The 22,867-nt window shown below is 45.7% G+C and overlaps 1 pseudogene; it reads right to left on the reverse strand.

Moving 5' to 3' along the window:
* Nucleotides 1–21,182: 21,182 nt before the first annotated feature.
* On the reverse strand, nucleotides 21,183–21,299 carry LOC136643100 (5S ribosomal RNA; annotated as a pseudogene).
* Nucleotides 21,300–22,867: the final 1,568 nt, after the last annotated feature.

Genomic DNA, 22,867 nt, shown 5'->3' on the forward strand with positions numbered 1-22,867 from the left:
CAGATTCGAGTAGAATCTGGAGCTAGTGCTGTGTGACACGGGGTAAGGGGAGAGTTTTCCTCTTGCCTCAGGTTGCGCAGATTCTGGCCCCAAACTTGCAATGGATGCAGCACTGGCCTGCCGACCTGCCTGCTCCAGCACAAGTTAAAATTGAGCCCTTACTTGGTTAATTGATTTGATTTGATTTAGTCGTACAGGGTGTTAAAAATTTTCCTGCTTGATTATGTCATTCCTGCTATGACATCACTTCCAGGTTAATGACTTCACTTCCAGTGGATCTCAACAGACTGCCATTCTAAAAAGTGGGTCCTGGTGCTAAAAGATTTAAAAACCACTGCATTAAGCCACTGTGGGCTCTATCCTATCTTGCACTGGAACAGACAAGCCAAGAGGCTTGCACTGTATCCAGTGCAGGATAGGTGCCCAAAGTGGCTTAGCCAGAGGTAAGGAGAAACTCTTCACCTTACCTCCAGGAAAGCCACTGCAGCCCCTATGGCTGCGGTTTTCAAACTCTCAGGGAATTTGAAACCAGCAGTAAGTCTTTACGGGGTGGGGGGAGGCAGCGACGCAATCCCCAGGATCGCTTTGCTCTAGGGCTGCAGGGACTGGGGTGCACCCTGCAGTCCCTGCAGCAGCCTTCCCTGGGTGCGGGGAGCCGTGCGTGAGTGCCTGCAGGAATCCCCAGGCCAGGGAAAGTGAGAGTGGAGCAATCGCACTCCGCTTCCAGTTTAGCGGAGGCTAGGCGCGATCGCCCCACTCACTTTCCCTGACCTGGGGAGCCCTGCCAAAGCCTGCGCAGGGCTCCCTGCACCCCTGGGAGGCTGCAGAAGGCTTGGGCAAGTGTACCCAAGCCCCTGCAGCCCCCTTGAGCGGCACAAACCTGGGGTTGCGCCGCTGCCTCCTGTCTGCCTCCTGTTTGCCCCCGCCCCTTAAGGGAAAAGAGACCAGGACCCTCAGGCTGGGGCATCGCGACGCCCCAGTTTGAATACCACTGCCCTATGGGTCTCTTCGGACTTGCGCCACCTCCTGAGGTGGCACAAGTTTGAGGAAAATGGAGCAGTTTGAAACCACTCTGCGCTGCTCAGGAATGGGGGTTGGGATCTGGCATAACAGCTGGATCCCAGCCCCGCCTCCTGCTCTCCCCCGCCTGCCCCGGGACCACCCTCTGCCCCCACCCCGGAACACCTCCCTCCTGCCTCCTCCCCACCTCCTCCCTGCCCCCCTAAACCCCTGCTTTGGTTGAGCTTGGCTGACACAACTTACCTGGTGGAAGCTGCCATGGAGGCTGGACACAGCCTCCATGCTCCAGCGCACCTCCATGCAGTGGCGCAGTTTCCTCCTGGGGAGGAGTAAGATTGTGCTATCTATTGTTTAAGTTGCCCAGTTTGTTCTATCACCTGAGTTGTATCACCCAGTTTGGAGAGCTCTTTTTGGAGCTCATCATCTTCTGCTTAAGATTTTACTATCCTGTATCATCTTCAAACTTGATTGCTTCCTGGTTTTTACATTATGATCCAGGAGTTCTGCGGCTGTTTGCCTCGAAGACATTAAAACCAGCAGAGCTTTCATGCAAAGTTTGTAGGAAAAATGATCCAGAAAATTGACATTGCTAAAAAACTTCTTTGCAACTTAATAGGACTCTGATCACCCATGTAAAATAAGTCATGTTTTATTGCACTTTTTCCTAGCCTTGACCCTTACCCCTTCAGCGCATCACATGGAAAGTGAGGTGGAAGCACATTTCAAGGGCAAAAGGCAGGTAATAATATTAAATGGTCACATTGGGACTCGAGGAATGGATTGAGCAGACTGGAATTGCCCAGCGCACCTGAATGCACATTTAGCCCTCACCTTCTCACAGACTGTGTTCTTGGTCCCTCTGCACTATATTTCATGGTCAAATTCAGGTGCTGACATGGACAATTTAGTGTCTGAGTTCTTTTTAACACAGGACATGGTGCTGTAATTACACGCTCCAGCGCAGGGTCTACATTCCAAGATAACAAACAACACTGTAAAAAAAAGTAATTTTAATAGAGTCCAGTGCCATTTTTTTTCCCTGGGCTAAGACAAGTTGTAAAGGAAGGTGAATGCACTCATTAGGTATTGAGAGATATAGAGGTATAGAGGTATAGAGAGAGGACCAATCAAAAACCAGGATATGTAGAGCATTGGTAGAAATATTGTCCATTTGAAACTTCCTTAAATTTATTTCCTGCTATGCTTCTGACTCTTGGTTGCCTCATGTGTAGCCATCCAGCTTATCAATATGCCCTTCTTCAGGTACGGCATATTTGAAAATATGATGTAGGATTCAAGCCCACTCTAAGGTCTACTCAAGAAAATCCATGGGTGACCATCAACTTAAATGAAGCTGCAGAAGGTTGCTTACCAGACCACATTCCACAGCCATTCTCTCATGCAGGGTCATACAGCACCCGAAGGTCAGTTATGTCTTTCATCTGTGGTCAGGAGATGAGAAGTAGGAGGTTACCGCTGAAGCTAAAAAGACGACTTCTGATGCTGCTTCCAAATCCATCTTCGAGATATTATTAAGATCAGATGTGTACGCACAGTCAAACATCCAAGTAGACTGGCATTACATTAGAGTGACAGCCAGAGCTTCTGTCTTCACCTGAGCATATTTATTGTTCCAGGTCTGTGGCGCTACTTCTTGATTCAAATTCAGCATGGCATTGCCGATTGGTATGTAAACCTACTTGGGCAGTCCTACCAGATGGGAGGGGCTAAGAAAATAAAATGCTGGTGAAACCACAGTTAAGAAGAAGACAGCCAATGTTGAGAAGTGGATGTAAAGAGGTAAGAGGGCCCAGAGGATCCCCCATGTATAGGGACCCATATACAGTGGTGCCTCGCATAACGAAATGAATCCGTTCCGCGAATCCTTTCGTTATGCGAATTTTTCGTTGCGCGAATCACGTTTTCCCATAGGAATGCATTGAAATCTAATTAATGTGTTCCTATGGGCAAAAAAGGTCAAAACGAAGTCAAATTTGGTTTACAAAGTGTTTATTACGTGCTCTTTAAAGGCATACATACTATATGGAGGATTTCTAAAATTTGAAGCATACACGAAATTTTTAATTTTTAAAAAATTCGTTATGCGAAGCACGGACCTAAAAAGTTTTCGTTATGCGAAGCACGGACCTAAAAATTTTTTCGTTATGCGAAGCAAGGCCAGAAATTTTCGTTATGCGAGTTACCAAACTCAATCGAAAAACTCTTTCGTTATGCGAGTTTTTCGCTGCGCGGGGCATTCATTATGCGAGGCACCACTGTAGTCTCATCATCTGAAGTGTGGAACATTCTCTACTTAGCTCTAGGAAACCAAATAGCTGTAGATAGCTATACTACAAAGTACTGTACTGTAGTAACTTCTGTACTGTAATTGTAGTAACTTCTGGAGGTGTTTATCCCAGTCCCACTCTCAAAAGGTCATACAGTAATTCACAACGCTGCTGCTAGCATCTGAAACAGGAACGGCACATTTGGATGCAGGGTTTCCCTGAGGAATTTGCAATGCAGGGTGGTGATCTATCGTTGAATCTCGTCAATCTTGTTGAACAGTGGATTTAAGCTTGCACGTTGATGGGTGACATTCATAATTGGGGGGGGATTCTGTCAACAACCATTTGCAGGTTTTCATGTCACTTGTTTCGAATGATGTCATAAAGGCCATTTGCTTTGAGTTAGGTTCTCCAATTGTTGATATGTTACAGAATTACCTTTTCTGAAAATGACAGCACAAAGTAAAATGTCGTGAAATTTCTTCCAAGCAGGCCCTCTGAAACCAGTGTGTTTACTGGAAAGCAAAACCTTGACTTTCATCGCTTTGCACTTTCAGCCATTTTAAATTATAACCACATTTCATCCACGTGGTTTCCTCTTTCGTCCGATTTCATCCAACCTTCCAAAAATTTGTAGACATTCTCATATTTACTTTACTTTTACTTCTGTTTATTTAGGTTTTGCGCACTCTCACATATGTTATATAGTTATTTATATAACTATATAAATATGTTTATATGTTTATATAACTATATAAATATGTTTTTTGCTGGCCAAAATACATTTGCAAGCTAAATAAGATTATGTTGCTTTGACATTCATTCATTTTTTACTTTCGTCCATGCTTTGCTCTTGAACCTGAGGGAAGTGCAAGATATTGCTGTACTAATTATGTCATTAACATTCAGTCCCCCTTGTAAGGAAGGCCACACTTGACCTCTTGGTACATTGGGCAATTGCAACCACTGCTTTGTCCTGGAGTCTATCTGGTAATTCCCTTTTCATCTAATGTCCTGGTTCCCAACCCATGGTCCATTGACCACAGATGGTACACAAGACCCTGAGAAGTGGTCCGGGAGGTCTCAGTAAAAAGGCCACCTTCAATCACCTTCAGTGTCTTCCGATCAAGTGCTCCCCCATGGACCACCAGATAGGGCAACTGCAGCCAGCAACAAAAAAGCAGCAACCCAGAAATTTCTATAAATAATAAATCTAATAAATTTCTAAGGGCGCAATCCTAACTCACCCTTGAGCTGGCGCAAGTCTCTTGTACCTTCTCGGGAGTCAGCTGGGTGGCCTGCAGAGGTTGAATCCAGCTTCTGGGCTGACTTCAAAGGGGAGGCTTGTGTTGGCTGAGCCTGGCCGATGCAAGGGTCTGGGGCGGGTGGGGAGGCGGAGGGAGGGAAGCATTCTGGGGTGGACGGGCGAATGGAGGGTGGTCCCGGGGGTGGAGAGGCGGGTAGGGAGCAGGAGACAGGGTTGGGACTCCTCAGATATGCTGGATTCTAGCCTCCATTCCAGAGCAGCCCGGAGTGGCTGCAAGCCGCTCTGCTCTCCTCTGACTTATGCCACCTCCGGAGGTGGTACAAGTCCAAGGAGACCTATTGAGGCTGCAGTAGCTTACCTGGGGGCAAGAGGAAGAGTTTCACCTTACCTCTGGCTGAGCCACTTTGGGTCCCTATCTTGCGCTGGATACAGCCCAGGCCTCCTGGCCTGCCTGTTCCAGCACGAGATAGGATTGTGCTGTAATAAATTTTAACTAATTATTGCAAATTTAATTTTTCGTGCATGTGTTGGGGAGATTGCATGTGATCTGCAACAATTCCAGTTTTTGCCTCCGTGGTCCACAGGCACCTAAACGTTGGGAACCATAGATCTAAAGAGAGCTAGCTTGAAGCTGTATGTCGAACTAGAGCTGAATAAGTTTGTGACTACAGATGAATCCATACCAATGAAAATCATGTAAATAATTTTGATCTTTTTTAAAAATATAGTTTGCATTCACCCCTGTGCCAAACTAGGCTCTACATTTGCAGTGCTTTTCCCAAGCCGGATATTAACTCATTATTGCCGCATGTTAATTATTATTTATGGGTGTGCTGTAAAAATTAGTTGCCCTTGTATAACAAAAGCCCTCAGCCAAAATTTTATAGACAACACCCACAAAAAAGGATGGAATTGATGGTTTACAGACCAGGAAATAACAATTAAGTGGTTTCCCAAGCAAGGCTGTTTAGTTTTACACCATCTTGCTTTTTTCTGGTTCTTCTTGCTGATGCCGCTGTACTTCACAACAGATGTGCACATCTCTGAATAAGCATTCTGTGAAAATGCCTCCGAGTAGCCAAGAGATGGGACTTTACTCTTTTTCTTTTCAGGTTGATCTATATTATATGTCTGCCTTCATAGAACAGCCTCTGGAATTTATGTCACACAACATAAAATCTACTCCCGTGAAAGCTCTGTATTATTCTCATGTCTCATACACGGAGACTGAGCCTAAGAGCACCATATAAAGATGCAATTTACACCTCTCTCATCGTATGGAAAGAAAAACATGCCTTTGTCAGAAAGCCAGCTATTACAGAACTGAACAGAGAGCAAAGGATATTTTTCATTTGGAGGTATCAAAGGTGTCATGTCAAATGCTGCTCCCCTTCCCGAATGATGTGCCAACTTTTGCGTCTCCCACTCTCCGGTGATCTAGCTCCACCCTCCCCTCCCCTCCATGTTTCCTCTTCCTTTCTGTTCTTCTCTTCCTTTTACCATACAGTGAATGGAAGGAGAAGCAGGGGTAGTGGAGGTAAGTCGGCAGACAGTGATGGGCAGGGATGGGCAAGTCCAGCGCAGCTTGACTCGAGTCGAGTCATGAGTCTCCGACCCCTGCAACTCCACTAAAAAAAAAAGTCCTAATAGAGGCACTTTCCGAGTAGCCCAGAGTGTTTTCACAACCCAAAAAGACTCAAGTCTTGAATTGTTCCCTTTGAAAAACCCAGCCATGGGAAAAACCGGGGCTGCTACCAGGGTGTGTGTGTGTATTGGAGTTCTCTTTAACCATTACCCTGATGTCCCCGTCCCATCTGTAAACAAGGTGGGAGGGGGTAGCAAGGACTGTGTGAGAGTGGGGACAGAAGTAGCAAGAGGGAGGGAGGTCATGCGCAGCAGCTGCGTGGCTTACCAGAAAGACCCAATCCGTTGCAGCTCTACTCAGAAGTAGTCCCATTTGTGCTGGTTGTTCAATGAGGCTTGCTCCTCTCAAGCAACAACGGAGCCCACCAGTAGGGTAGCCAGAGGGGGTGCAAAGCACTGGGTTTTGCAGGGAGCCTCAACTTGGCTTGCAAAGCACTAAGTGTTGCATGGAGTCTTGCCGCAGGCATGCAAGAAGCCCCCTCCCCTTCAGAGTAGGGACATGCAGTGCAGGGGTGGTAGGTTATGCAGGGCTGCCCCATGTTGTCCAAGGAAATACACAGCAGCTACCCTGCCTGTTTACACCCAAGGAGGCTCTCCTTACGCCTAGGAAGGCTGGTGTAAGAAGATCCTCTTCAGGTGTAAGGAGAACTTCACACCAGCTTATGATTCTGGTTAGCCTGGCTTTGTTGAGGTTTCTAATTCCAGGTAGCAACAACTGCAAGCCACAGAGAAGCAATGAAGTCAAAGAACATAAAATTATTATTACTATATTCATGAATAATTTTTTCAAAAAAATATTCAAAGTGCTTCATCATCCTGATTGCATTCATCCTTATAGCAACCCAGTGAAACCAATTTCTAATATTTCCATTTTGCAGTTGGGGAACTGACAGCACGAGCAAGTGCATGACTACCCAGAAGGAAGCCCCACTGAGTTCAATGGGGCTTAGTCCCCGGTAAGTGTCTATTGGATGGCAGCCTGAGTTTGAGAGGCAGTGACTAGTTCTCTAAGGTCACCAAAACGGTCTGTGGCTGAGCAGGGAGATACGACCCAAATCTTCCCAATGTATTTGTCTATGTACTGGAATATACTGGTTGTGCCATTTGAATCCAATATCCTCAGTGCTGCTGCCCTGACTCGGCAGCAGGAATTAGGAGATGCTCTGTGCTCCTCAAAACAGGAGCAATATAACTAATGCTAGAATCATTCCTGAAGCCATGTTGATCCTGGATCTGCTCTCTGGATTCTGTACAATACAGTTGTGTATCAGTGTGTGGCCAGAATGCAATTACAACAGTTTTGTACTAGTTAATGTGAAGCTGATGTTAAACTAATGAATGGTCTTAAGTATAGATACAATCTTAGACAAGTTTTGGTCCCCAGATCAGGTGACAACTTACATCAGGCTGATATGGCAGAACTTTTAGTACCTGTGCTTGGGAAAGTAAATTATAAAGCACAATATTATTGTTGTTGTTGTTGTTGTTGTTGTTAAGAAGGTGATGAAGATTTATATGCCGTTTTTCAACAACAAAATAGTTCACAAAGCAGTTTACACAGCACACTAATGAACCGAGAATGTTCTAATCAATTTTATTTTGGTCACAGCCGGAAAATGTTTGTGTTGAGCAGGGAGGCATGAACACCCCAGCGTTTGGCTTGTATGTTTCACGTGAACCTTGGCAAAACCTTTAGCCTTTTGAGCAGTTGTTTGAACAGTCCCGAAGGCCAAAAACTTCTCTGCAGCTTGAGCCTTTTGCGAGCAATCAAAGAGCTCACTAATGCTCCAGTGGAAGGCATCTGCCATGGGCATTGCCTCCTTCCAGTTCCCTTTTGCCCCAAGCAAAGTACTTACCACTGGGGGTGAGGAAGGTGGCAGCAGGTACTTTCAGGACCTCAACAACAACCTTTCCTGGTGGGTACTGGTGGTCTCAGTTCAACACCACTTGGTGGAGAAACAAATGCTGCTTCTCTCACTGCTGTCTCAGAGGAGGACTCCTGAGAGCCCTCTTCCAGGTAAAGATGATACAGCTAGCCTCAGTTTCCCACTAGGACAGGCAGTCCTAGTCAGTGGCGCAGCTAGAGGAGGTACAAAGCGCTAGGTTTTGCAGGGAGCCTAATCTCGGTGTGCAAGGGCCTCTGGGCAAAACAGAGGCGTACGCACCCACCACCCAGAATGGCTCCGAAGAGGGGTGCGCTTGCACGTCGCGGTGAGGCTCCCTGCAAAACTTAGTGCTTTGCACCCCCTCTAGCTACGCCACTGGTCCTAGTTCAGTTCCCACCCGGGAAAGATGCTATCAGGGCCCTGCAAGTACCCACTGCCATTGCCTTCCCCACCCTCAAAAGTAAACTTTTGACCTTTGGCAGGGAATGGGGAGACAGCAGTGGGTGCTCTACACCCAAGCCTTTGCAAGATGTCATTCCATTCAGCCCAAATGCTCAAGCCTTTGCAAGGAGGCCGGTGTTTGCTTTCATTCTGCTTGCGCACTTTTAAACAGGAGTGCTCACCAGCACTCCCCCAATGTTCATGACATCTCTGGTCCTGAGCACTTGTGGGCAATGTGCCATCTCTTGAGGACCTAAAAGCGTCCCTTCAACCCAGCCCTTGCCTTCTTCCAGTTGGCTGTACTCATTTTACCCCTCTGTAAAGTGGGCATGAATGTTTACCAGTATCATACTGCCACCTGGTGGATCATGCCTATATGAAACAGGAAGAAGTACAGAATGTCATTACTTTATTCTCTAGGTGCGGAGAAGAGAAATGCAGAGCTCCTCACTATATTTTGCTTGGCCTAGTTCCAAATGAGCAATCAAGATGCCATCTGCTTTACTCCATGCGTGCAAAAGGAGCTTCTGAAGGACGAACGGGATCAGAAAAATAGTTGATGGGGAAAGGGTTAAGCATCACATAACACTCTGCTCAGGCTGCATCCTGTAGGGGAGGAGGGGTACTCCCTGACATCTCCTCTGAATAAGGGAGCTTAATATTGCCTTACCTGTGAGTAAGCCTCCATGGTGCGCTCGGGTCTACTTGCACCTGCCCCAGCGAAAGGGTCACAGTCAGTTCCAGGAATGAGGTTTGAATTCAGCGGCCACTACCACTGCTAAACCCACCTCTTCCTGGAACCTACCTGCCCCTGTGACCACCCCATTGCCTCCTTGTTCTGTCTACCCTATCCCCTGTCCCACCCTTCCCTCACCTTCCTCCTGCCCTGCTTCCCCTGCCATCCTACCTGAGTTGGCGAGTCTGCAATGATCCTCTGGCATATGGGGGCTCTGGGGCTCCAGCAGCTCACAACTCTATACTGTTGGATCAGCTTTTATGACTGCCATAAGGCAGTTATTGCTTGTTCCACCAGCATTACAGCCCACTAAGATTGGGCTCCAGAAGCCCAATCCTAACCAATTTTCCAGCATCAAAGCTGCTATGCCAATGGGGCACATGCTTCATTCTGTAATGGGGGGGGGGGTCAGTCACAGAGGCCTCCTCAAGATAAGGAAACATTTGTTCCCTTACTTAGGGCTGCACTGCAGCTGCATTAGTGCTAGAAAGTTGATTTGGATTGGGCTGTAAGAGAATGAGCTGTGAATCAGGAATCCCTGGTTGAAAAATATTGCCTCAATCATGAACTGACTGTCTTTCAACCTCAGCTTCCTTCCTCTCCGGAATTTAGAGACCAGGGTAATAATACAGACTTATCTCACAGTGTTATTGTAAGGATTACCAAGATGATGTCTGCGAGTCTCTTTGAACCCTCCAAAGTACAATATAAATGCTGAGTATTATCACTGGAAAGAGCTGTGAAGAGGTATCAGTTACAGTAATTGCAATGAGCAGGATAAGATTCTGTATTTTAAGTGCTGACAATTGAACAGGACATATTAATTTCACCAATGTTCAGAATCTAGTGGTAGGTTTTTGAGTTTTTATAGCGAGGAAAAATAATTGGATGACAAAAGATAAAACAGAAATGATTAGTCACTAAATTGGCATTAAGTTTTCAAACCTGCTAGAGATTATTCTATTTGTTTTGCTGGCAAAAGAGCAGTGCCGGGGAATTGGATTATGGTTTGAGCTCTTCAGAAAGGGTCAAAACGGGCAAGAGGAAGGAGTCCTCTTCTTACTGCGCAAATCTGGAGAACTTCAGTTTTTCTTTTGACAAAATAGCATGTTTCTCCTCTGCAAACAATAGCTCAAAAACAAAGCCACAGTGTTTACTGAAGGATGACAAGCCAGAGGGGTTTTAGGGGATGACTTGTGAGGATCTGCCCTCTTACAGAGCGAGTTGGGAATGGAATTTGCTCTCTTACAAAGTGTCTCATTTCACTACTATGATAATCTCTGTCAAAGCTAGCAATTTCAAGCAAATGTGATCAGCTTTCATTGGGGATTATCTTGAATCTGGCGATATTAAAAATGCAGCACCAAATATAAGAGAGATGTGAAGGAAAGGGGGGGAAAATGGAGGACAGAGGGGGTGTGGAACTCTTCTATGCTTTTAAACCAAGAATGTTTGGTGCAGGAGCCCATCACTGTAATCCATTGGTGCCATCTCATTGCAACTAAAGCCTGAAACAGCAGGAGCCACCAATCTGTAGAGGCAAGTGTGTCACATTAAGTCCAACATATAATGCTTGCAGATTCAGATGGTAGAGGGCTGCACACAAAGGTAGAGGGCCTCACACAAAGTTGCTACTTTATGCTTCCTGAAACATTTAAAGGGCAGAACACTGCCAAGAGCATATGTGGACGTCTCTACATGGTGGGAAGCATCACACTTACATAAACACACAGATTCATTGTGATAAATGGTAAGAACATAAGAAGAGCCCTGTGGGATCAAGCCAATGACCTATCCGGTCCATTTTCCTATCTCTCACAGTGGCCCACCACTGGGAGGCAAATGTTCAAGGTTACAATCCTATGCATGCTTATGTAGGAGGAAGCCCCGGCAATGCGACTTACTTCTAAGAAATCATGCCCAGGATTGAGTTTCAGGGGAAAAATACATGCAGTACAATACAAAAAAAGCTACAAAGTTGTCATTTAAAAAAATGAACTGCTTATTGTTCAACTTTTTGATTGCACACCATAATTTACAGTATCGACCACATCATTATAAGTGAGTCACCAAATCATGAACCACCCAGTATTTACTACTTTCCTGCCCTTTCAAAGCTGTGTTGAAAGCACCGCTCCACTGGAATCTGAACTCCGTGTCGGGCTGGAAGGTCTGGAATGGAATCTCTCAAGTCTGCACTGGAAAAAAAGCCGCACAGACTTGAGAAGCCTCATTGCAGAGCTTAGGGCTTTCCCAAGTGGAAGGGGATGAAAGATGTGTCCCAGATGGAAGGACTTGAAAGACCTCCTGTGGCTGCCGCAGGACTGCAGGGTGCAGTGGTAGCAGCTGCGGTGCAGCTGCACCCGGTTGCCTTTAGGATTGGGCTGCCCCTAACAATTTGGCCCTGGTGGGAGAGCAGCCTAGCTCTGGCAAAACCTGCCTCTGAATTGGATCTCCCTATTGCTAGGGCAACAGATGAGAGAGGTCCCAGTTTAGGATGAGGAGGAAAGTGAAGCTGCACATATTTTGCTTCATACATAAAATATTCTCATTTCCTTTTTGGATTTTAATTCCAGAATTAAATGTTGGATTAGGGCAAAGGGTTATTGCTGTTCTACCCAGGCTGTTGCAAAGCAAGACACACACACACAAAACCCCTCAGGCCAAAGATTAAGATTGAAAAAGGACTTCACTTACAATCTGATGCAAGCTTACACAGACACTTTACTCACATCAAGATTCTTCGCACAGAAAAACCAGGAGCCCTAAGTAGCTGCCCCTGGATGCATGCAGGTCTGATAAAAACAATAGCTAAAGTGTTCAATAGCTAAAGCCTAGACACTTCAAGGTCAGGCTTCAAGTCACCAGTGTAGTTGAACAGCAGCAGACACAGAGCCTCTGGAATAAGTGACTGGTTATCCTCTGAGACAGGGGCTGGGTTGTGGCTAACTTAATGTGCTGGTTGGTTGGGATGGGACAAACAGCTGTTTTCCAACCTCAGGCAGCTTCAGAGGAGGAGGAGGTGGTGGCGGTGTGCATGTGTGTGTGACCCACCTAGGTCCTCGAGGTCCTCGAGACCCATCTAGGGGCCAAACCCTACCTAACTTTCCAGCCCTGGTGTAGCCATGCCAATGGGGTGTGCACTGCAACCTGTGGTGGGCAGGTAGTTACGGAGGCCTCCACAAGGTAAGGGAACATTTGTTTCCTTGCCTCTGGACTGCATTGCAGCTGCACCAGAGCTGGAAATTTGGATAGGATTGGGCCCTAGGTCTCTAAACTCTCTTATTCTTCTTTCAAAACACCCTTTATTTTCATTTCCCAAACTTATCCACACTCTTTCATTGGCCTTTCCTATTTCTCCTCAGTAAAACTTCCACTTTTTGTCTCTCTTGTACCCCTTTAATCTGTCTTCCCATGGTATCAATTCCTCTCTCTCTTTCGCTCTCTCTCTCTCAATTCTATATGTCCACTCCCTATTGCTTTCTGGCCTTCTTATCTTCCCCCAGTCTCTATAATCATCATCATGTTTTCAAGCAGCATTTTTATTTTTATATTCGGTGTTGAAGAGTATAAAAATGCCTTGCTGGATCACAGGCCCATCTAATCCAGCAGTAGTTAGCCTGATGCTCCAGGAAGTCCATATGGAAGGCATGAAGGTAGCAGCCCTCCTTTGTTGTTTGTGCCCAATGTCTGGTGTGCAAGGGTACACTGCCTCTATCCATGAGGGCTCTGTTTAACCATCACAGCTTATAGCCATTGATAGAACTGTTTCTTTACACGCGTTTGTCAAGCCTTTTAAAAAGCTGTCTAGGCCGACAGCCATTCTCACATCTGGTGGCAGCTCATTTCATAAATGAATTATAAAAACTGGGCTTCAGTTCTTGGATTTAATTCTTCAGGAATGTGTTTGGGTGTGAAACATCACAAACAGAGAAGGATATTTGTTTCCTTTAGGAAAAAATGTTTGATTTCCAGAAAGCATCTGGCAGTTTGCACCAAGTTTGTAATGATGTGTATCCTTCAGAGTTCAGGAGGGCTGCTAGAGATGATTCACTTCTGTCCCTAGCCCACTACTTGTTTTTAATAGCTTTTTTATGAGTGAAAGCATAAGTACACTGCATCATATAGAAAAACTACAGCATGTGCTTGAAGGAGTGGAGGGGGAATTTGGCCCAAAAAGATTGCCACATCCATTATTAGGGGAGGGCACCAGGATGAGGTCTCTTGTTATCTGGTGTGCTCCCTGGGGCATTTGGTGGGCCGCTGTGAGATACAGGAAGCTGGACTAGATGGGCCTATGGCCTGATCCAGTGGGGCTGTTCTTATGTTCTTATGTTCTTATGCAAGAGAAACAAAGCTGCCAAATTTGATTTTCTCCTTGTGTGTGTGTATGTATGAGAGAGAAATCGCATGCACACATGCACATTGAAAGCCCTTTTCTTTGGCAACTTTTAGTGAAGTGGACTGTAGTCCATGAAAGCTTGTGCTGGAATAAATTGGTTTATTCTTAAGGTTGTTGGCTTTGCTGCAATAGACTAACATGGCCGCTTCTCTGCACATTCTTAAAGCTCAATCCTATGCATGTTTACCCAGAACACTTGTGTTTACCCTGTGTTCAGTGGGACTTATTCCCAGGTACATGTGTGTATAGGATTGCAGCCTCAATGTCCCACTCCTGTAGACAATCTCTACCTTGCAGTTCGAATCAGTGGTTTACTAGAGACATTTGCCAGAAAAATAGAAGCTGTCCCTTGTGAATCACTGTCTCTAGTTCTCTCCTGTGGAAAAGTTTTACATGTGTGAATTGCTGTATTTGAAGGTTTGACCCCTCCCCCAACCTTTAGCGCAGTGATTTTCCATCTTTTTTGTCTCATGGCACACTGATAAGGTACTAAAATTGTTAAGGTACACCATCAGTTTTTTTGACAATTGACAAGGCACACTGTGCTGTCGGTGGGGAGCTCACACCCCCATTGGCCCTATTAACAAACGGCCCGCTCCCAAACTCACGCGGCATGCCTACAGACAATTCGCGGCACACCGGTGTGCCACGGCACAGTGGTTGAAAATGGCTGCTCTAGGAGCTCGATCTCGGCATGGGAAATGGATGTGTCTTGTCTCTAGCACATATGCACATGTATGAACGCTCAGTGCCACAAAGTCCAGAGCCTGTCATTTCATAGACTGGCAAGGCTGATATAACGTACAGCAGTCATGTTCAATAAGCCAGAAAAACACAGTAGCGGTGCTATCATCTTGAACATTGCTGCCTTTGCATTGGGAATCATCAGAGACTTTTGTCTTTGGGCTGTGACAAAATTCTTTTAGCATTTCACTTGGAGGCAGAGGCAGGTAGTGCCAAGAGGGCCCTCTGCAGGGCAAGTTGGCCGAGGTTGGGTGGGGCAGCCATCTTGCCTTTTGCCTCAGGCAGGCAGGTGACTTGGGTCAGCCCTGAGAATGGACCACGGAAGAACACCCAGGAGAATTGGACCCTCAGCTTCTGGGAGTTCATATCTTCTCCCAGGTGTAGACTCTGCATACAAACATTCTTTGTAGTATTCAACTACCTAATCTGTAGTTCTCAAGAGGAAAACAAATTAGCTCTGCCTGCCTGTGGGTGCTCTCCCCACCCCCACCATGTCATTCCTTTTCTGACAACAGAGCACATCCTCTCTGAGCCAGCAACCCAAGTCCCTCCTCTACAGCCCTCACACACATGCACTTCATTGTACTCACTCTGTAACAGCGCCGACTTGATTGATGAGGGGTACATTTCTTCCAGTGATCCCTGCTGGTACCGGACTCGCTACTTCCTTTTATGTGTCTGTGTCAGAGGGCAACTGGCAGCCAACTGTTTGGAACCAGTTTGAAAAACACAGGACTGAATTATTGCTGTTTTTATGGCCCTGGTCTACTCTTTTCAAGTGGTGTGATCCTAAGGCTGCTTGCATGGATGTATGTTTCCCTGAAAGCAATACAATGGGCTTTCAAGGAATGCACAAGGGTTTAAATGTTTTCAACTCTTTGCTTCTTTAATCCTTTCCCATAATTATTTGATCTTGTCTGTAAACTGTAAAAGGTCGATGAAAGTGTCGACCCAATGTGCGGCGGCAGTGAAGAAGGCCAATTCTATGTTTGGGGTCATTAGGAAGGGTATTGAGAAAAAACGGCTAGTATTATAATGCCGTTGTATAAATCAATGGTAAGGCCACACCTGGAGTATTGTGCCCAGTTCCGGTCACCACATCTCAAAAAAGACATAGTGGAAATGGAAAAGGTGCGAAAGAGAGCGACTAAGATGATTACGGGGCTGGGGCACCTTCCTTATGAGGAAAGGCTACGGCGTTTGGGCCTCTTCAGCCTAGAAAAGAGACGCCTGAGGGGGGACATGATTGAGACACACAAAATTATGCAGGGGATGGACAGAGTGGATAGCAAGATGCTCTTTACACTCTCACATAATATCAGAACCAGGGGACATCCACTAAAATTGAGTGTTGGGCGGGTTAGGACAGACAAAAGAAAATATTTCTTTACTCAGCGTGTGGTCGGTCTGTGGAACTCCTTGCCACAGGATGTGGTGCTGGCGTCTAGCCTAGACGCCTTTAAAAGGGGATTGGACAAGTTTCTGGAGGAAAAATCCATTATGGGGTACAAGCCATGATGTGTATGCGCAACCTCCTGATTTTAGAAATGGGTTATGTCAGAATGCCAGATGCAAGGGAGGGCACCAGGATGAGGTCTCTTGTTATCTGGTGTGCTCCCTGGGGCATTTGGTGGGCTGCTGTGAGATACAGGAAGCTGGACTAGATGGGCCTATGGCCTGATCCAGTGGGGCTGTTCTTATGTTCTTATGCTTTGTGAACTTTTTTTGTTGAAAAGCAGTACAGTTGGACCTCAGTATCCACAGGGGATCTGTTCCTGGACCCCCCTGTGAATACCGAAACCCGCAGATAAGCAAATCTGCTGGTCTGTCAATATTACATGTGGAAATGTTTTTTGTTTTTTTTCATAAAAACTAGAAATGCCTTTCTGGCACCTCTGGGAAAGGCCTCAAAAAGTCTCCAGGACATGACTGGAGAACACAGTGGTGAGTTAAATCCATGGGCCCTGAATCTGTGGATAAGGATAGAACTGTATACTGATGATGATGATGATGATGATGATGACAACTGGGCCTGGGATCACAGCCAACTTGAACTTAGTATTTTGTATCCACAAGATGATTCCTAGAGCAATTTCATGGATGCATACACATGACAATGGGGGTGGGGGGGTATTTCATATTAGCATCCAAGTTGTGGATTGTCCTCAAACTGGCTTTACTTCAAAAGTTTCAAATGTGCAGGTGATACATTTTAATGCAATGTTTTCAAGAGCAACCATGTGTCTAATCCCAAAGGCCCACTAGTGCTTGCAAAACTTAAATCTGCAGCTCTCTGCTTAAATTTCATAATTAGGGTAATCCCATTTTACTGCTTGTGGATGCATCAAAATCGTTAGTGCAAAATTCTGTTTTATTTTCATATAGAACTGGAAAAGGTGCAAAAGAGAACGACTAAGATGATTAAGGGGCTGGGGCACCTTCCTTACGAGGAAAGGCTACGGCGTTTGGGCCTCTTCAGCCTAGAAACGAGACGCCTGAGGGGGGACATGATTGAGACATACAAAATTATGCATGGGATGGACAGAGTGGATAGGGAGATGCTCTTTACACTCTCACATAACACCAGAACCAGGGGACATCCACTAAAATTGAGTGTTGGGAGAGTTAGGACAGACAAGGGAAAATATTTCTTTACACAGCGTGTGGTTGGTCTGTGGAACTCCTTGCCACAGGATGTGGTGACGGCATCTGGCCTGGAAGCCTTTAAAAGGGGATTGGACAAGTTTCTGGAGGAGAAATCCATTACGGGGTACAAGCCATGATGTGTATGTGCAACCTCCTGATTTTAGAAATGGGCTATGTCAGAAGACCAGATGCAAGGGAGGGCACCAGGATGAGGTCTCTTGTTATCTGGTGTGCTCCCTGGGGCATTTGGTGGGCTGCTGTGTGATACAGGAAGCTGGACTAGATGGGCCTATGGCCTGATCCAGTGGGCCTGTTCTTATGTTCTTATGTTCTTATGTTCTTATTAATGCCTAGTCTGAAGATCAAGGTTGACCATCCCTTGCTGGTCAACTCTCATTCATAATCCCAGTGAAAAGGTTTCTTAGGTTATGGCACATGTATGCCGAATACAGTACTGAATACTGAATACATAAGTTCTCTGTTCTTAGGTACGGCCAGTAATTAGCAGTGGCTCCTCAAGCAGGCAACCACAGAAAAGGGAAAGCCTAGTTCATGCACCACAGATGTGAGATGCTGTGGTAGCATAAAAGCTGAGGGTGGCTTGGACAGGCTATCTTTTTGCTGTTGATGAATTCACATCTGTGCAGGATGTCCTAAGGCTGCAATTCTGTACTAGAAAATAAGCCCTAATCAACAAAATGGAACTTATTTCTGAGTACACATGTATAGGATTGTGCTGTAGATCTGTGCTTCAGAAGCTGCATTCCACAACATCCAGAGGTCCTTGGAAGCTTGTGATGGGCTCTTGATAGGCAGATTGGTAATGGTGGACAAGCTTCCCTGAAACACAGTTTGTGTATCACTACTGATGTTCTCTGGAGTGTGCTTGAAAAAGGAATGTGTTCTAAAGTACATTTAGTTCATGCAGGGCAGTGGTGAGGCCAACAGGCTTGGCTTGAGGTCTACATGAAATTATTGTACACGCCGGAATGCATCCTTAAAAGCTCTTTCTATAGGGGTTCTATGGCAGACATGCAGTTATTCTTTTGCAGGGCAACAGATATAGAAAAAGCTCCTGGAATTTAACCGTTTGAAACCCATTGTTACTGCCCGAGCCTAGCGATAGTGACAAGGAAGTGTGCTAGAGGCTGCCCTCCCACCTTTCTGGTACTTGTTAGAACTTCTGGTGCCAGAAGCCCTGAGACATGTCATTTCCAGGTACTGACATCTATAAAAAGGACTCAGGTGCACTTCCATTTGCCAGGTGTACCTCTATTTGCCATAACGTCACTCCAGCTGTACCATGAGAAGGCAAGCTGACCCAGGGAAGTGGCATCTAGTGCACCTCCCTGCTTTCCCTTTTTATTAGGTCTCTGCTCTTCCTTTTTAGCAGGTCAGCAGCTGAATTGAGAGGGGGGAGAACTGGTAGTTTCTATCTGCTGCTGCCATCCCAGGCTATAGAAATCCAGCAGAAGGGGAAAAAGACTCCTCCCAGTATTGAACCCCAGGGGTTCTTATTAGAAATCAAAACTGCAGTTGCATCTGAGAGAGCGATTAGATGTTGCAACCCACGGACTTCCCGTGAACATAGATTAGGCAAGCAAAGAGTCAAAGTTTGACTAGTTTATCAAAAATGCAAAAGAAAGAGAATTCAACTAAACAGGGGAAAGTGGGTAGGAAAAAGTACAAATAGGCTGATGGGAAATGCCTGAACTTGACAGAATGAACACAAAGAAAAAGTTGACCAAATTAGTAGCCCAATCTTAGGCTTCATCCTTGTTGAAGCAGGTGCACCAAAATGGCTCATGCTGTATTCTGTGGGAGGCTGTCCCAGAGATATCCTTTGGGTAAAGGAACATTTTTCCTTACCTAGGGGTGAGCCTCCCTCATTCCCTCCAAGGGAACGAATCAGATAAGGGAATGAATGGCACAAGTTTCAGGCTGCAAACGACTCAGCCCAGGACAAGGGCAAACATTTCCTCTTCCCCCTGGGAGAGCTGCTGCAGCCCCAATAGGTCTACTTGGATCTGCGCCACCTAAAGAGCTGGTGCAGAGCTGAGCAGATCTGACTTGTGCTGGCCGATTGCCTGATTTGGACTGCACTCTGTGTGTGCCGTGTGCATGGGCATTGAAAACCCTTTGGTCTTAATGAATTTGGCTGTGGTTCATGAAAGCTTGAGCTGAAATAAATTGGTTAGTTCTCACAGTTAGTTTTGGTTTTTGCAGCAGCGGACTAACATGGTAATCTCTCTGCAAATTCTTACCATGCAATCCAATGCTTGATTACCCAGAATTAATGCCCTCTTTTTTCAGAGGGACTTACTCCCATGTAAGTGTGTATAAGATTGCCGCCTTAGATTACAATCTGAGCCATAATTGTCAAGGCTGGGATTCTCCCTTTGGTTGGATTTTGAGATGCCAAAGTTTGTATTCTATACAAGGAAGTCAAACATTTTTAATTAACTCATTTTGTATCCCATTATTTTGTATCATTTTGTATCCCAAAGCAGCTTATAGATAGGATCTGTTCCATCTTTAGGCCAAGAGGCAGCTGCAGACTTTAGAGGGGTGCAGTACTAACCTCTGAGGGGCAATCCTTGCTCTTGCTAGTAACTGGAAAAGAACCTGTTCCTTTTGTGCACCTCTCACTTCTCTTCTGTTTACAAATTTTGAATATCTGCTGTTTTGAAATCCAGCCATCAGCAGTGGCTAGAACTGCGATTACCATAGATATTTCAAGATTCTCCTCTCTAGGTAGACTCTAATCATCCCGTCAAGACACAACACAACACCACACAAATAATTCCTGAACATTGGAATGTATTCTAGCTTTGATAATCATTTTAAATCAGTTGTCCTGAGCAAATGGTCAGCAGGACTGTCCATGGTTTTGTAGAGCTGAGTCAGAACCGTTGTATGTTCATATTTCGCCCAAGCGGATAATTAAAAATGGTCAACAGACAGTGATTGCAACCCACTAAAAACTTTTGCTGCACAAACCCCATGTAAGCAAATGTGACCAAAAATCCGAAGTTCGTACACAACTCACAACCATTTCCAGGGGCCTTGCCTTGCCTTTCCAGAGACCCTGTCGAGGAGGGAGTAGCTCCTTATCTGGTTGTCCAGCGGAATGCAGCTTCAAGGACACAGCCCACAATGTAGAGAGCACACAGACGCAAGGAAATCCATCACCATTTCCGTCTGTATTTACAAGTTTACAATAACAACAGCAGCAGAGACAGCAAAACATACAATACACATGACCACCAACAACCCACACATGAGGGTTCTCACAGTCTCTTATAAAGCTCTGTGCACGAATCAGGATGGGTGGTTTCTCCTCCTCCTGCCACACCCTGTCTCATGATGCATGCCTCATCGGCTGGCTCACTCTACACCTGAGTCCTGGTGACTCAGCACTTCACAAACATTAGGCCATACCTTATTCAGGCCTGCAAATTTAACCTGGCTTATGTTCTAACCCTGACAGACCCTAATCTCAGGATTCATGTGTTCCCTATGACACATAAATGGAGTTCCCATATGTGCAGGCTTCCCCGTTGTTTGGTTTGCTCTTCACCTGCAAGGGAAAGTCCATGTGGAGCTATGTATAACACGGAAGCAGATGATAATGCTCTTCCACATAGGGAACTGTTTGTGCACATCAGAACTCCCCATGCACATAAGGGGCTGCTGGCTTGGATGTAAATTATTGTTGCCAAGTTTGGAAATCAACATGCCCACCACTGTTATACGCGTGCAGTCCAAGTTCCACTTAGTAGTCTGGTTCAACAACAGGAAAGAAGGATGGAAATAGGCAATGATATCTTCAAGCAAGTTGAAAGTTATCTGAGAGAAGTATCACTTCCCATTAGCTACGCATAATTCTTCTCACCCACTATTGCCCCTACTTAAATCGAACAAGTTTTTCTGATTTATGAAACTATACCAAACCAATCAGAATCTGGATACAAAATGAGGATGAGCGTACATACCAAGGATGAGCGTACGTACCAAGAACAGAGATATTTTTTACAGCTTACAGCCTTCTGGAAAAACCATCTCCTACATTGGCTGGCAACCTTCAGTCTCGAAAGACTATGGTATAAGCCTGCAGCACCCGGTATTCCCAGGTGGTCTCCCATCCAAGTACTAACCAGGCCTGACCCTGCTTAGCTTCCAAGATCAGACGAGATCGGGCATGTGCAGGGTAACAGTTGCTCACCATTAACTTTACTCTCAGCTTGATCAAGCTGTAATAGCAAAGTCAAGTTGTAGTAATGTAGAAGAAAAGTGGTTAGATAGTTGTATGTAGCAAGAAAGATTGGATGAAGTTAGGTGACAATCAAGAGTCAATCAAGAGAGATCATTTGGGTCAATGCTACGAGTTCTCCAGAACATGGCCTGGCATGACTATCAGAGGCAAAGCTTCCAAGACGGAGGTGCAGGGGAGTACATTGTTCCTGGGGCAGGGGTCAAAAAGAGGACAGGTGCCAAAGGAGGGAAGCTGGAAATTTCCTGGGATGTCATCTGGCCTTGCAGAGAGCAAAAAAATAGACGCTGGGCCAACTGGAAACCAGGTCTACCAAGCCGGTAGACGTAACTCCCTATCAAGAAGCCTGGTAGACATGGCCTCTGGAGACTTATCCAGCTGTTACCACTCTTCTGCCACCCCTTTTCAACCCCCCCTGCCTTTGTTCCACCTGCCCTCTTGCTGCCCTCCCTCCACCCTATTTCACACCCGTCCCCTTTGGGAAGGGACCCAAAAGAAACTGTGTAACCCCCCCCCCCAATAAAATTCCTCTCGGAGGCCCTGCTCCTAATCAACTGAAATCCCAGAAGAAACCAACCACCCATGAGCAGAAGGAATATAGCTACTGCCACAACACCACAAACACTTGTGTGTAAGAGGTTGCACAATAATTCATGCCTTAGTGTAACAGTTAGGTTTGATAGGACTGTGTGTGTGTTTCAGAGAACAAAAGCACATCTTTGGATTCTATTTCCAGAATCCATGCCGTGCTCCAGCACAAGGATGAAAACAACCCTTGTGTGAGTGAGTGGAAGGCACCTTCCGCATGCAGAAGGGGACCTTGGGATTCAGCCCAAAGAGTTTCGCGGCTCTCTAGGGACTAACCGGTTTATGGTGCCATGTGCTTTCATTGCCAAAATCCCCACATCCCTTTCCTGCCATTAACTTCACAGAGGAAGCAAAGAGTGCAAGTTTGAAACCTTGTTTTCAAAAAATATCCTGGAGTGACTCTTCCCCCTGTCCCCCCGCCTTTGAGCTGCTTCAACAAGCAAAAGGAGGTTCTCCTGGATGTCATTCTCCGCAAAGTTCTTTTCCCTCCTAGCCTCACCTCCTGCTGTCTCTGCTCATTCCGAGTGACAGCCCAGTCCAGGAAGGTATTTATTTTGCATTATTGGTTCGCTTTGTTTTTACCTCCTAAGTAAACCCACCAGTATTTATAGCCCTGCCTACGCACTTGTAGTATATATTAGCCTTTTATGCCTTCTCTGTCACCTGTTGAAATGAGAACTTGGGGTCTCTGGGCCTCTGCAGCCCTTCTCTTACATTCACTTAAATCACACCAGATGTGGACCCTTACTGCAAGAGGAAGACTAATTGATTTCGCCAGCCACAGTACACCTATTGTTTTGTGACACAAATAAACACTGTGGTGTGTGGGTTCATATATATATTTTTTGCTTCTTGCCACAAGAGCCAAAGGTTATTCAATTAAAGGAGTCCAGAAAGTGTGACTAATAGTCCATGGCCAGAGTATTTCTACT

This window comes from Tiliqua scincoides, chromosome 2, assembly GCF_035046505.1.
Source record: "Tiliqua scincoides isolate rTilSci1 chromosome 2, rTilSci1.hap2, whole genome shotgun sequence".
NCBI classification, from domain to species: domain Eukaryota; kingdom Metazoa; phylum Chordata; class Lepidosauria; order Squamata; family Scincidae; genus Tiliqua; species Tiliqua scincoides.